Genomic DNA, 14,885 nt, shown 5'->3' on the forward strand with positions numbered 1-14,885 from the left:
ACATATCTCGCTCACTCTTATCACTGTGACCTCAACTTAAATGTCACCTCCTCAGAGAGTTCTCCCCTGACCATCCTTGCTAAACAGCACCTTCCCCGCACCCTCAAAGCCTTCTCTCTCATCTCATTTTTATAAATTTTATTCATAGAACTTTTCATTTTTCTGAATTCGTCATATTTTATTATTGCTTACCCATTCCACCAAACTCATTCCTCCCCCTCCTCTTCCCACAACACTGGGAATCAAGCTCCATGATGGCGAAGGACTTGGTCTTGATTAGCAAAGACATCTTGGAAGAGGTGACACTGGAGCCTCCCAGGGGATGTTTCCTTATTCATGCACAGATGTGCATATGAATGAATACTTTTACTTTTTTTTTTTTCACTATATGTTGTTAAGTCATCTTTTCATTCAGTGATTCAGTGTTGCTGATACTTCTGCATGTTAACAAGTATATTTTCAAATTGTATGTAATGGCCCCAGACATTTTCTGGATATACCACAATTTTCTTAACCAGTCTCCTACAGATGAACACTTACTCTTCTGGTCTTATAAACACACGTGATGATGTTCACTGAATGCATTTTCAGTGCTTGTGGTTTTTTATAGGGCCAACTTTTGGTCAGTATTCACAGTAAGACAAGGCTTGAAATAACAGAAAATTTGTACCAAATTGTACACAACTGACCAATTTGTACTACTCAGTAAGGACCAGGATGCGCCTCAAGTCTCAGCCTCCTTGGCTGTCCAGGGCTCTCTGTCAGGACCCTTCAGATCTTCCTCACAGCCCGAAACTTGCAAAGGTCCGTCCTGGACTCAGCAGGGTCCCTCCCAGTCACATGCTGTGACAGGTCACTTCCACACCATCCACTGTTGTGACAGTTCTGAATGTCTGACTATAAAACGTGTGCTACTGTGGCCTTAAAATTAGATAGAAAGCTATGCACATTACTTATTTGGATTCATACTACAGAAGTTCTTTCTAGAAAGTGTGTTTCAGTTGAGCCTTTATGAGTCCTGAGGCTGGAAAGGCTATTTAATTATAACTTCAATAACATGAGGCATTGCCAGTCTTTAATTTTTGTGAATCTTATTGGGGAAATGCAGTTAATTTTCGTTTTACTTGCATTAGTTTGGCAATTGGTCAATTGAGCATCCTTTTGTATGGTTATTGGTTATTAATACTCCTTTTTAAAGAGAAACTTTCTGCTTGTGTGATTTGCCTTCTTTGGACTTTGGAAATTTGAAATTCTTTCTCTTTTGAGTCAGGATTTTTGAGGTATAGTTATTTTAACAGCTTTATTGATATATAATTCATATACCGTACAACTCACCATTTAAAGCATGCAATTGACTTTTGTACATTCACAGATTTGTGCAATTATCACCACCAATTTAAACACATTTTCATCACTGCAAAAAGAAACTCTGTACCTGCAAGTAATCACCCCTTATTAAACTCCCCCACCCCATTTCTTGACAAGCACTAATCTGCTTTCTGTCTCTTTAAATTTGCCAACTATGAATATTTATATGAATAGAATCATAAATATGTGGTCTTTTGTGGCTGGCTACTTTAACTTAGCGTAATGTTTTCAAGGTTTATCCATGTTGTAGAGTGTATGTGTAATTCCTTTTTATTGTGGAGTAATAGTCCATTGTGTGGATATGTCATATTTTATTTATTCATTTATCAGTTGATGGACATTTGGATTGTTTCCATTTTTGGCTAATACAGATAACACTCATTTACAAGATCCAGTAATTCTACTTCTGAATTATAGACCCCAAAGAATTAAAAGCAAGGTCCCAAAGAGATATTTGTACAACCATGTTCATAGCAAAATTATTTACACTAGCTAAAATGTGGAAGCAACCCAAGTGCCTGTAGGGATGAATGGATAAGCAAAATATGGTATATACATACAATAGAACATTGCTCAGTCTTAAAAAGGAAGGAAACTCTGACATATGGTACAACATGAATCAACTTTAAAGACACTATGCTAAGTAAAATAAGCCAGTCACAAAAAGACAGATACCATATGATTCTCCTTACATGGGATGTGTACAGTAGTCAAAATCATATTTGTACCAAAAAGTAGAATGGTGGTTGCCAGGCGCTGGGGAGACGGGGAAATGGGGAGGTACTGTTTAATAGGTACAGGATTTAGTTGTACCAGATTAAAAAGAGTTCTGGAGATGGTTATGAGTGTATTTTATACTACTGAACTGTATACTTAAAAATGATTAAGATAGTAAATTTTATATTATATATATATTTTACCTCAGTAAAAGTCAGAAAACAATCATGGATAATTTTTGCACATACATACATAATTCTGTTTCTCTTGGGTCTACAACCAGGAGTGGAATATGCCAAGTCATACGAACACTCTGTGTTTAACATTCTGAGGAACTGACAAACTGTTTTTCAAAGTAGCAGTTACAGCAGTTTACATTCCTACCACCAACGTGTGAAGGCTACAATTTCTCCATCTCCTCATCAACACGTGTTATTTTCTCTTGTTTTGAGTGTAGGCATACTAGTGGGTATGGAAGTGCTGTCTCACTGTGGTTTTGATAATGTTTAATGATGGTAATCATCTTTTTATGTGCTTACTAGCCATTTGTGTCTCTTTGGAGAAATGTCCAGTCATATATGTTTTCTATGAATTTGGCTTACTTATCTTATTCAATTGTAAGCACTCTTTACCTATTCAGGATACAGTCCATGATCATCAGACAAATGATTTACAGATATTTTCTTTTATTCTGTGGCTATGTCTTCACTTTATGGGATGGTGTCATTTGCAGGACAAAAGTTTTCATTTTGATGACATTATTATCATATATTTTCTGTAAACAAAATTGTATCATCTAACAGGTATTAATTCACCTGTAGTAGAATTCACCTTTCTTCCTTAGTGTAAAGCACTGTACATTTTGACAAATACGTATCGTCACATACCCACAGCCATAATCAAGACGTAGAACCGTTTCATCACCCCAATAAATTCACTTGGGCTATCACTGATCTGTATTTTTTTCCAAGAATATTATGTAAATAAACTCATAGAAAATAGTGTCAGATGTGTTTCTGTTTTACTGAAAAGGAATTCTACTGAGTAGTTCTTTATACTCACACCTACATCTTTTTCTTTTTTTAAAACCTCTGTTTATGTTTTTAATTTCAACGTTTCTCTGTCACTTAATGTTAGGCATGACTCCTTTTTTGTACATATATAAACACATCAAAATCTTAGTATTTTAATCAGGCATGCAAATTTCCTGGCCTTAAAAGTCTTGAGTCAAGTGTGCAAAAAGGTTGTTCAAATTAGATAAAATTGATAAGGATGAAGAAATTACAAATGGGCTAGTGTGGTAGTTTTCTAAGGTTTTTTTTTAAAATAGGAGAATACTTTCTTAAAATGAAACTGCATAGAAGCTCCATATGTAAATAGATCGAAGCAGAGTTTCTCTCTTGGATTCTGAGCAGACGACCTGCCCGTTAATCCCTCTTTTCTTCGGTGTCCTCTGAGCATCAGTGGTCTCACTCATGAGTGATCCTGAGTTGACTGGTTTACTGGGCGCAGCGTTAAGCTCTTGCTCATCAGGAGCTGTCTCAGGAGGAAGAAGAGGGAGAAACTTGAGAAACAGCCTAATTACAGGGTCTTGATCTCAGGCAATGGTTTTCCTACTCTGCTTGGAGCTCCCAAGAGGAGATGAGAAGACAGGGACAATGACAACATCGGAAGGGCCGTCACGTGGAGGCTGATAAGAAGAGTCCAAAATCATTGTAGAAGACAGATCTAGAATGAGAGTGATTAAACAAATAAGAGGGGGAAACATTCTAAAAACAAGATCGACAGTAGAAGAGAATGACTTTCAAAACCATCTGAGATAGATTATCCTGCGCCATCTGAACTGGAGTAGAGAGTGCAAGAGCCCTCGTGGCACTGAATTCTGTCTATGGGAAACACAGCCCTTCTGCGAAAGATACTCAGCTTCTGTCTTTCCACTTCCCACTGTCTGTCCTAGAGGCACAGAGGGGAGCATCACCGTGGCCAGTGATGGGGATCCTTCAAGTAAATTTGTCTTTAACTGTTCAATTCCAACCTTACAAAAACTAACAGAGCCCAAGCTCAGAGATTCTACTGTACTGTACTGAAATAGCATACATTTACTCAATTCCAGCCTCTCTTCTATAGCATGAGAAATCTTTGCGAAAGAACAAAGAGGGACTCTGTAAATACTGTGATGTGTGAGTGTGTTTCTCTGTGTGCAGAGGCAGAGAGGGCCTGTCTGTGATCATTCCCCATTGTCTCTGCCTTTTTAGAAGCATTCCTGTTCTTGACTCTGCTTAGAGGTATACAGCTGCCCGGCTCTCCTGACCATCACCGTGGGATGCTGCCCACTTATCCTTGCAGTCTATGCATCCTATTGGATTCTCACGTGCCCGTTGGTTTACATACCATCCGCCTGTCAATGCGGGGCTCCTCCAGCTTGTCTTTAATAAGGCTGCACATAGTCATGCATTTGGAGACGGAATTTGGGGACTGACTCAAAATAGTAAATTTTCCAAACCTCAAGTTAAATTCAGTATGATTTTATTGAACTGGCCATTCTACGTCTAGTTTGGATTTTTTTTTTTAAACTGAAGTACAGTCAGTTACAGTGTGTCAATTTCTGGTGTACAGCACAGTGTCCCAGTCATGCTATACATGTGTATATTCACTTTCATAGCTGTCTTCAGTAAAGGTTATTACAAATATTTTTTTCTCCCTAAGGCTTATCATTCTGGTTGTTTCAATTGGATATAATTTTGTAGTTTTTCTAAACAAGGGTGATGTGGTTTGATCAGCTGATGCGACTGTGGCCATTTCTGTGGGTCAGGAGTCCAGGCACGACTTAGCTGAATCCTTGGCTCAGGTTCCTGCAAGCCTTCATTCAAGGTATGGGCTAGGCTGTGTTCTCAACTGGAGAGGAATACTTTTCGAGTTCATTTAGGTTGTTGACAGAACTGATTTCCTGGTGGCTGTATGAGTGAGGGCCTGAGCGTTTTGCTGGCTGGAGGCACCCACAGTTCCTGGTCATGTGGGCTTCCTCATGGAAGGTCAGGGGATGGTTTTATATGGGGCATGGACACTAGAGGGTGGTGATCTTTGGCAGGGGGCACCTTTGGGTCTACCCACCACAGGTGTAAACAAAATTCACAATGTGGGAGGAAGAGGAGGCTCTCACGCTGAGACAGTTGTGAGGTAAGAAGTCGAAGAGGGTGAGGTAGAAGTAGGGCCCGAAGGAGGCTCACGTCCAGTCTGGGAATGTTCCAGAATGGAGTCTGCTGAACTGAGAGTCAGAAAAGCAAGAACTGAATCTGTAGTCAAAAATCATCAGTCAAGGTGGGGGAGGGTACAGCTCAGCGGGAGAGCATGTGCTTAGCATGTATGAGGCCCTGGGTTCAATCCCCAGTACCTCCATTTAAACAAACAAACCACCTAATTCCACCCCCTCTAAAAAAAAAATCATCATTGGAGAAAGTTATAGGGTGTAAAGTCACCAGCAAGGGCATGAGCAAAAGTGCAAAAAGCTACAGTTTTTTGCTTGTTTGTTTTGAATCACCCTTGAACCTCAATTCATGGGCATGCCAGCCACTTTCAGAGCGTTTGCGTCTGCTAAAATTGTACCAAGCACTGTCCTAGTCGTCCAGACACATCCTGTCCTGTCATTGTGTTTCTGTGAGGACAAAATGAGAGAACCTATTACTGTGTAAAATGAAAAGCTCTGAGAAGTAACAAAGGTGAACTGCTCCTTTGACAGAGTCTTCAGGCAGCTTTCTTGGCTTTCTCTTGTCTTTGCCCCAGACCTTCACCTGCGACCTGTCTGTAGATCTGTCACTGCATCCCTGCTCCTAGGGCGCTGCTTACAGAACGAGGGAATTAGGTGCATTTAGGACCCAGTGGAGTTGGGCCCTAGTGCACCAGGTAAGGATGGATGCGTCCTATTGCAGGAAAGCCCTCATTTCTACACCTGAATGAATAAGTGTCAGAAGGAAGTTCGTTCATGGGAGGGTCAGGGCAGGCCAGGGCCCCGCAAGGATTAAAGACTGTAAAATAGAACTGGGGGATAATTTCATGATGCCTCCGATGACATGACTTCTGGTAGGGAAACACGTGGCATTTAAGCAGAGACGTTAGGAGAAAGTAGGTCAGAAAAGCAGAATTCTGTGGCTGCAGAGGCTTCCAGGACGGCCGGTTAACAGTACCAGCGATATCTGGCACAGGTGTGGGGGTAGCAGAGACCAAAAAAAAAGAAAAAAAATACAGCCACAGCCAGCATTTCTGAGTGCTTACTATGAGTCAGGCATTGTTCCAAATGCTTTCTACAAAGGAATTCATTTCTTGCTCATAACTGGCTTATAAATTATTTTTAAGCTCATTTTACAGATGAAAATGCCAAGCCATAGGCAGTGAATATCCCAGCCAGGTGCAGACAGGACTAAAGCCGCACATCTGTTATCTCTGTTCTTGAACAATGCACCGTGTGTCCGCTCAGCCCAGAGTCTCAGTCTCCTTGTCTACCACCTCCTCCACGAGTGACGGCACAATCCGGCACCAGAGTGGGCAGAGGTAGAGGCGGGCAGGTGACTGACAGCCAGAGGACGTGGGGAGCTAGATTCATGGGAAAAAAAAAAAAAACACAAACGCCTGTCTCTAGAAAGATCAGTTTTAGGGCTCCTTTTCCTGGCCTGGGGGCTCAGAATGGGGGAGACAGGTTACCTGCAGCGGAGAGTAGGTTGTGCATCTAGGCTGACTCGATCCTGAGCTGCAGGATTTCAGCCTTGGGACTGCTTCACTGCATCCTAAACTTAGGGGCAGGGCTGAGCCCGTGGGAACATTCCAGCTGTGAGTTCTGGAGGGCGGCGTGCCAAGCAAGGCATAGCAATTAACTAGCAAGCACTTACCTGTCATGTGTTAGGACCTGTTCGGGGTGCCAGGAATTCACAGGGGAGCAAGATTGTTCCTGCCTTGGGATTGTTCCCAAATGAGGCACTGCTTACTATTTTGTCTGCACCTGGGCTGGCACCACGCCTAATGTTGCCTCTTTTTCAATCACAAGAATAGAAATCATCATTGATATCATCATTTTCCGAGACAAACTTTCCTATGATAATTTCCATGGCAGTTTTAATAAAGCCCAAATGGAAATTCAATTTATTAAAAACACATCCTTTCTTCATTTCCTCATTTTCTATTTAATTGGAACATTAATATGAGCCTGAGAATAGAAAAAAAATTAGATTAACAGCTTAAAACAAATCTCTTCAGTGCGAGTGAAATTTGTGCGAAGAGTTAAACGCCACGTATTTCTCATCCTTGGTCCACGGAGAGCTGAATCCAGCAGCGCACGGTGCCTCCAGGGAACTCACCCAGCACCATGGGAGCCCAGCTTTCATGCTGATCAGAATCGAATTCTGGTGTATGCAGACCCCTTTAAAGGGAAATGTTTTCACAGACCCTGTGATACAGAATTAGACTATTATATCCTCATCAAGACACACAGAAAAGAACTAGGTCTAAACTCCTTATGCTTTTAATTCATACTGCTTGGAAGTCAAAACAAATTAACGAGCTAAAACCAAACAAATTACAAAAGCAACAATAATTCAAATCGCCAAGAGTAATTTTGCTGAAACTAAATTGCCACTTGCATTAGGGCTGTGGTGTGGACTGGTCCTTTCCTATTCTGTTGGACTGAAGTCAATTTTTTCACTACTTTTTGCACTGCTTCTGAACCTTCATCCTCACAGTTCACACTGATGTCATTTAGAGTTCACACGGCAGGAGCTGATCATTTGCCTACTAAATCTGCCTTTGTTCTTTTCTCAACTGCCTGGGACAGTTAAAGTAGCCCTATTTGACTGGTGACAACTCATTTGTAAATATAATTGCAAACTTGGACACTGGAACCGTGAGAAAGGATCTGAAAATAAAGCAACTGTGCCGATAACTCAGAACATGATATTTTAAATTTTTAAATGATTATCGATGATATTAAAATTTTTTCTGAAGCCTTACAGGGAACTTCAAGTCCTCTGAGAACCTTCCGCTGAACTTCTGTTCATAAAAATTAATCCTAAAATGACCACAACAGGAAGGTTTGGGACAGGACAGGTTGAAGGTCCCATCTACACTGGCACTTGATCCCACTGTTAGCCTCAAATTTGTGAGGATTTACCCCCAGTTTCTTAGCTGTCCCTTCGCAACCAGCTCTTTATAACGGTGCTTTAAGAAGGAAGTCCACTGAAGGAAAACATCACTGAACGTTATGTGATCTGCATGGAGTGCGGTAATGGCCATGTGCCTAACAATTTATGGTTTACAAAGCACATTCATGTGCGTTTCTTCTTCGTATCCACAGTTAAGACTGAGAATGCAGTATTTTAATTTGAATTTTAGGAAAGGGAGAACTGATGCAAAGAGAAGGTGATTCACCCAGTGGTAGCCACCTAGAAAGTGGCTGAGCAAGGACTCCATCGTCCGTGACACATTCCACGTACCTTCACTGTGCTGGGCTCATGTCTGGGGTGGGAACTGTGAGTCCCAGAGGACTTGGAGACTCACAGTCTTGTAGTGTCTGCTGTGAGAGTATTTTAATTTCCAAGATCTTTCTTTCTCTTCTCTCCCCTCCTCTTGTAGAGGACTGTTTTAGCTTCTGAAATAATTTAAGCCAGTTTTTGGTTTGCTATATTCAGTGAAGAAAACCAGCTGAGTTTAGATTTCTTCCTCTTTCTTGGTCACTGAACTTTTTTTCGTATAAATAAGTGTTTTATGTATTATAAGATGTATTTCATAGAAAATGCCTATCTTATACGGAAATTGAGGGTTACGGTTTTGTAGTTTGAACTTGATAATATCAGACCTGGGTTTGAGATTACACCAATTCCACGGACCTGAATTCTGGCGTATTTTCTATCACCATAACTGCATAGCTTAAAGACTTAAAAAGAGTCACTCTCTCCGGCCTCGCTTTTCTCCTCTGTAACAAACTGGATTTGAATTAGTTAATGGCCAACAGCCTTTTCAAGTCTAATAGTCTCTTTTATATTAGCCCCAAACTGCTAATCTAAAAATGTCAGGTATAAAACTTGCAAAACACAATGATTTAGTGTAAATATCTTGTATATCTTATATTTTTGTGCTTATTAAAAAGGACTACAATTTTAAATGAATTAAAGGATCCCTAACTAGGTAAATGATGGTTTGTTAGACAAGGTCATAGTTTTTCATTTAATTTTTAAAATTATAAATTACATTTGTTTAATAATGACTCGTGATTAAATATATATTATATATGGATCATACAGATGATTTATATTGCACAGGCCTTGTGTGATTTTAGGTCCATTAATTCCTTTTAAAGCCTCGTTGTGTTTTTAGATCCTTAGTTATTCCAATATCTAAGGACGCTGTACTTACTCCCAAATATAGGCCCAAGAACCTCTGAAACAGGATTCAAACCCATTCACATCTGAAAGTTTCTTCAGAAACTGTCACTTTATTTTTAGCAGATAGCTCTGTGATTCTTCAAAGCCTGTGATTCCACTCAGCCGAGGGCAGCTCAGTGGGAAGCGCTTGCTGTCTCGATGGTGGTCTCTCTCACCACACTGCCTTGAATCTGAATACCTGCATTTCATTAGAGCAATCAGCCCTGCCCTTGGGTACGCCTGGTGGTTTAGCGTGCGGAGGGTGAGATGCCTGAGCACTCAGCGAGAACTTACGATCTTGTGAGTCATGGGGGTTTCTCAGAACTTCTAATTCTCCAAAGTCCTTAATTTGAAGAGACGGTTCACTAAGGCTTTAAATAGGTTCCCATGACCTCGCCATCTGCTTGCATTAAAACAAGGCAAATCGCTCACTCTGCCTCCACTTTCTCCAAATACGCCTCCATCACCTGGAAGACACACGATTCTGACCCCCCTCCAGCTCTTCCTAAAGAATCCATCGCACACGAGGATTGATGCAGGGGGCGTGGGGCCGTACCAACTAGCTACACTGAGTTGAAAGAGGTTTCCCTGCGTGTTTGCATTTCTCCTAAAGCAGGTACCCAGCCTATGGCCAGTGAACTCAGACTTTCCATTGTTTATCCAGACATTCCTCACTGCTCAATGTGTGGATCTGTCTTATTATTAAGGTAAATATTTTTGCTGAAAATACCTGGCACGCTCGTCGGTCCTTCCAGATCATGATGTACCCAGAACTCAATGGTATTATTGTTGGTTTAATTACCTGTCTCTCCTAGAAGACGCTGATCTTTCTGAGGACAGTAGCTTTGTCATATTCATTTTTATGTCCTGCAGCTTCTAGTATAGCTCACGTGGTTGGCTGACTCACCGACTGCTCTGTTGATGAGATCCCGCGAGGGACCGTCCTTACCCTCCCATCTTACATGAGGGAGGCCAAGTGCTTTGAACCAAGGATTCTGAACTAGTAAATTGCCCCAATGGGATTAACCCCAGATATCCTGGCAACCGAGTTATTTATACTACAACATTTATTTATACTATACTATGCAATCCCGAAAAGAGAAGCATAGGTGGGAGGAAATAAACTTGAAGCTGGGACTTAACAAACTGGTAAAACTGAGAACATTTCCAGCAGCTTGGAAAGATGGAAGAAAATCCCAGAGAGTGAAAACTGTGAGGGGTAGGGAGCTGGGGTGGAACTTGGATGTGGACCGGGTACATGTAGGAGTGAATGATTCACTTTGCTTAATTGGAGTTAAAGTCTAAGCTGGGAAAGAGTGCAAATAAAAATAGTTGGGTAGATTTGGGTCTGATTTTGAAGGGTCTTGAATGCAAGCTGGTAGTGCCTAAAGTCGGTATAAAACAATTATAAATTATAATCTTTTGTGACGATCTTTTATATTTGGATTATACTCATTGACATTTAAAATGCTCTTAACAGATATTGTATGTTTTCATCTTTTTAATTACCTTAGGAGGTAGGAAAGTGCTAGATGGCTTCCTGAAGCTGGAGCCTCAATGTGATGTCAAGTTGTACCATCCTGCATGGTGCCTGTCCTTCATCTGACTAGAAGGAACTAGAATCTCTTGGAACAGGTTATGTAGTTTTGAACGTTTGACCCTAAAATTGACATACTTTTCCCAAAGTGTCCATAGAAGAAAAAGAATCTACATTAAGGGATATACTTTCAGACAATATGATAATATGTTCGTGTTTACCTTTTAGTCCCGAAGCTAATTGTTGAACATGGCTTTTTCCATTATGACTCATTCGTGACCCATGGCTGGATTTTGTGATCTTTGTCCCTTCAGGTGCCAAGTGGGGCTTTGCTGGGCTCACCTTCCTTCATGCTTGGTGGTCAGCTAGTCACTCAGTGAGCATGGAGACTGCTCAGAGTACACAGAAGCATCAGACACAGTCCCTGCAGGAAACAGACAAGTTACGAAAGGACACAGCATTTTTCTGTAGTTTCTAGAAAAACATACTAAGTTACTCAAACTAATAGTCTCGGGCAGAGAAACTGTAAACAAAAATATGAGAGTTTGTTAACTTTAGTTTTCTGCTCAAATATGTGTTCTGTGTTTTAGCATATTTCCTAGACATGTATTAGATTTGTACACACAAACACATATAAACCCACACCTCCTACACCACGTATACATGTGTTTCGAAACACAGAATAGACACGCAGAACATTCTTAAACTCAGTGAACTCCACTCTTGCCAGAGGGCAAAATGTTTGCCTTGACAACTAATACACACACACGCACTCACACATAATGCACACCCATACAGACATATGTTAACACCTGGGCTATAGAAATTCCCACCTTAAAAGATGAAACAATATTGAAATACTTAGAACTTTCTATCAACCGGGTGGATATCAGAACTATAAACAAACATCTTTACTTTTAGGAAAGTCAGAGGGAAAATAACCAGATACTTTTTTCTTCATAGCAACTCAAATAACTACTAAAATAATTAGAACGAACATTTCCTTTGTCTGACTTGCATTCGTTTGGGAGGAGTAATGTACATCCCACGCTTCCTAATCATTAGTGTTAATAAAACATGCATCTTCTACTTTGCCCCCTTGGACAAACAACTGACTGATAGCTGAAGGTTAGAAAGAGAAGTATGTGGGCTCAAATATTTAGTATCAGTCAGTGTTAACAGAACTCAGAAATCATTAATTCATCTATTCAACGAACATTTACTGAGCTCAAGTCCAGGCAAAAAGAACCAATGTTAGGGAATAAGGATAAAATACGCATGATACAAACTGCATGTTCCAAACATAGCCATGACACTCTTTCCCATCTCCAGTGCTTTTCCAGAATGTTCCCTCTCCCCTCTCAAGAGACAGAATGTACACCCTTCCTTCTTGCACTTAGGCCTTTGTGACTGAATTAACTAACAGAATGGAGCAGCTCTGACTTCTCAGACGAGGGTCATAAAAGCAACACAGCTCCCAGGTCCCTTAGGACACTTGCCTTGGGAATGCTGACCTGCCATTTAAGAAGACTGCAGCTGCCATCTTGTGAGGAAGCCCACGCTAGCTCATGGGGAGGAAACAGAGCTTCTGAGAGAACATGAAGAGAAGAGATGCCCGGTTAGTCCTCAGCTGCCTTAGCACCACTCCCAGCTCCAGCCACTGTCCACCTAGGACTACATGAAACGCCATGCCAAAACTGCCCAGCCGAGCAATCCCCAAATTCCTGAGCCCCAGAAATCATGAGAGATAAATGACTCTTGTTGTTTTAAGACATTTTGAAGGAGGGGTGGTGGTTACACAGTAGTAGATCTCCATCCAGAACAGAGCACAGAGAATACTGCCCGTAGCAACTTTTAATTTAGTGAGAAATATCGCTCAATAATTTTCATAAGTTACATAATAAATTACACAATTATACAGGAGAGAGTTATAAGGGTTAACATCAAAAACCTCACAAAGGAACTGGTGGATGGGCTTAAGGGTGAAATTTGGATATGCAGAGGTGAGAGAATTCCAGGTAAAAGGAACAAGTTACCCACACATGTGTAACTAGTTCAGGACATAAACTTGCACATTTCTCAGTTACAGTGACCAGTTCAAACTGTATGGGACAAGATTAGCATTTCTATGACATCTTTTGTCATTTCGTCTTATGGCAAAATCAACCCTGTACTTTCGCATCCAGTTTAGAATTCCTATCTGTTTGACCTGATACACATTATTTTGAGAGTTGCTGGGATTTGTGGCATTCCCTGTCGTCATCAAAACCACACAGTCAGAGCACCTTCTGTGATCCGGTCCCTCTGGCAGGCTTTGGGGGAAAAAAGAGAAATGAGACATTGTCCTAGTCCTAACACTCACAGTGGCAGTGTAGGGTATGGGGCATCATAAGAAAGGTGAGTTGAGAGACAACTCAGGGCGTGACTCGGGGGAGTTGGCAACCGTGCCTGAGGGCATCGGGGGGAAGGCTTGCAGAGAAAGCAATGTTTTTAACTAAAACATTAAGGATTCATTTGTGCCAGGCAGAAAGAAAGAAAGAATTCCAGGCACAGGAGACAAAGAAAAATGGCCCCCAAACATGAAACATGGTGTGTTTAGGGGAACTGCAAAGAGTTCTGTATGCCCAGAGTGCATTGTTGTAAGTGGGGAGACTGAGAGATAAGACTGGAGAAGGAGGCTGGAGCCAGCTTGCTGTGGAGTTTGGACTCCATCCCAAAGGTGACAGGGAGAATCTTTGAAAGGTCACACGTTATTGAGTCTACATGTTCAATTTGTAATTATTCCTCACACAGCCTTTTTCTCTGTGTTTGGTTTCTGGGGCTAGAATACACTCTTTGATGAAACACCATCTCACTTTTTCCTACTTTAAAATTGTCATCCATCTCTCCAGTGGCTAGTGTTGACCCTAATGTTTGTAGCCTGAAAGGAAGGCCATCTTACAGGAATCAAAGGCAATCTACCCCAAAGTGTTTTCCACTCCCTGTTCTTCCTGGAAATGTGGTTTCTCGTGCCATGAAACTTGCATTATGCCATAAAGACACTAATTGTAGTCATTTATGGACTGTGGCTCTGTCAGACCCATTCGATCTCCTAGAGATGGATTAATTACAACTTGAGGACCCCCCAACCCCCATATTAAGACCACATTATTAACCTATTCCCACTGTCTGGAAATCTAGTAGTAAATAATTCAAAATAAATACGATCCCAGCGGGGAACTGGCAAGTGTCTACATTTCATGACCCGTGACATCCCTTGTGACAGATGAGGCTGTGCCGTTGAAACCATGGGTTCCTTAATGAGCCCTCACATTGGCATTGCCCCCTCTGGTTCAGCTTATCTGATCTGCCGGAAGCCTTGTCATTCATCATCCTCGTGATGAAGGACAATTCCTCCAGAAAACCCATTCCCATATTTCTTTACTTCTGTAAGGCAGACGGTACTCTAAATGCTTCATGATTTTTTTTTTCCATTTAGGTCTTTTAGAGTTCCCAGAAGACACTTTAAATTTAGCCATCATTGTTGAGTGAAGATTTTTGGTTTTCGGTTTTATTCAGTTAGAAAAAGATCTTTCCTGGGTAGTTAATAATTCTGGCTATCTATTGTACAGTGAACAGTGAAGCTATGGCTGTGGTCTCAAGGAATTTATAGTATTGCTCTGAAAAGAGCAACATTAAAAATTACTTATAAAGTAGATAAGTAAGTTCATAACTGTACAGAACAGGGAACTATATTCAATATCACATAGTCACTTATGGTGAAAAAGAAGATGAAAATGAACATGTCATGGCTTCATGTATGACTGAAGCCTTATGCTATACACCAGAAATCGACATATTGTAAACTGACTATACTTCAA

General features: G+C 41.0%; 1 long non-coding RNA gene across 1 annotated transcript in view; it reads right to left on the reverse strand.

Annotated features, from left to right (window-relative positions):
* Positions 1-1,293: 1,293 nt before the first annotated feature.
* LOC140685781 (uncharacterized) overlaps positions 1,294-14,885 on the reverse strand; it is a 66,153-nt gene continuing 52,561 nt past the window's right edge. The window contains exons 2-3 of the long non-coding RNA XR_012059210.1: positions 11,247-11,449; positions 1,294-3,813 (exon numbers count right to left, since the gene is read on the reverse strand). This is a non-coding gene — a long non-coding RNA (uncharacterized lncRNA). The remainder of the gene's footprint in view (positions 3,814-11,246; positions 11,450-14,885) is intronic.

The sequence above is a fragment of the Vicugna pacos genome, chromosome 15 (assembly GCF_048564905.1).
Source record: "Vicugna pacos chromosome 15, VicPac4, whole genome shotgun sequence".
In the NCBI taxonomy this organism is placed as follows: Eukaryota; Metazoa; Chordata; class Mammalia; order Artiodactyla; family Camelidae; genus Vicugna; species Vicugna pacos.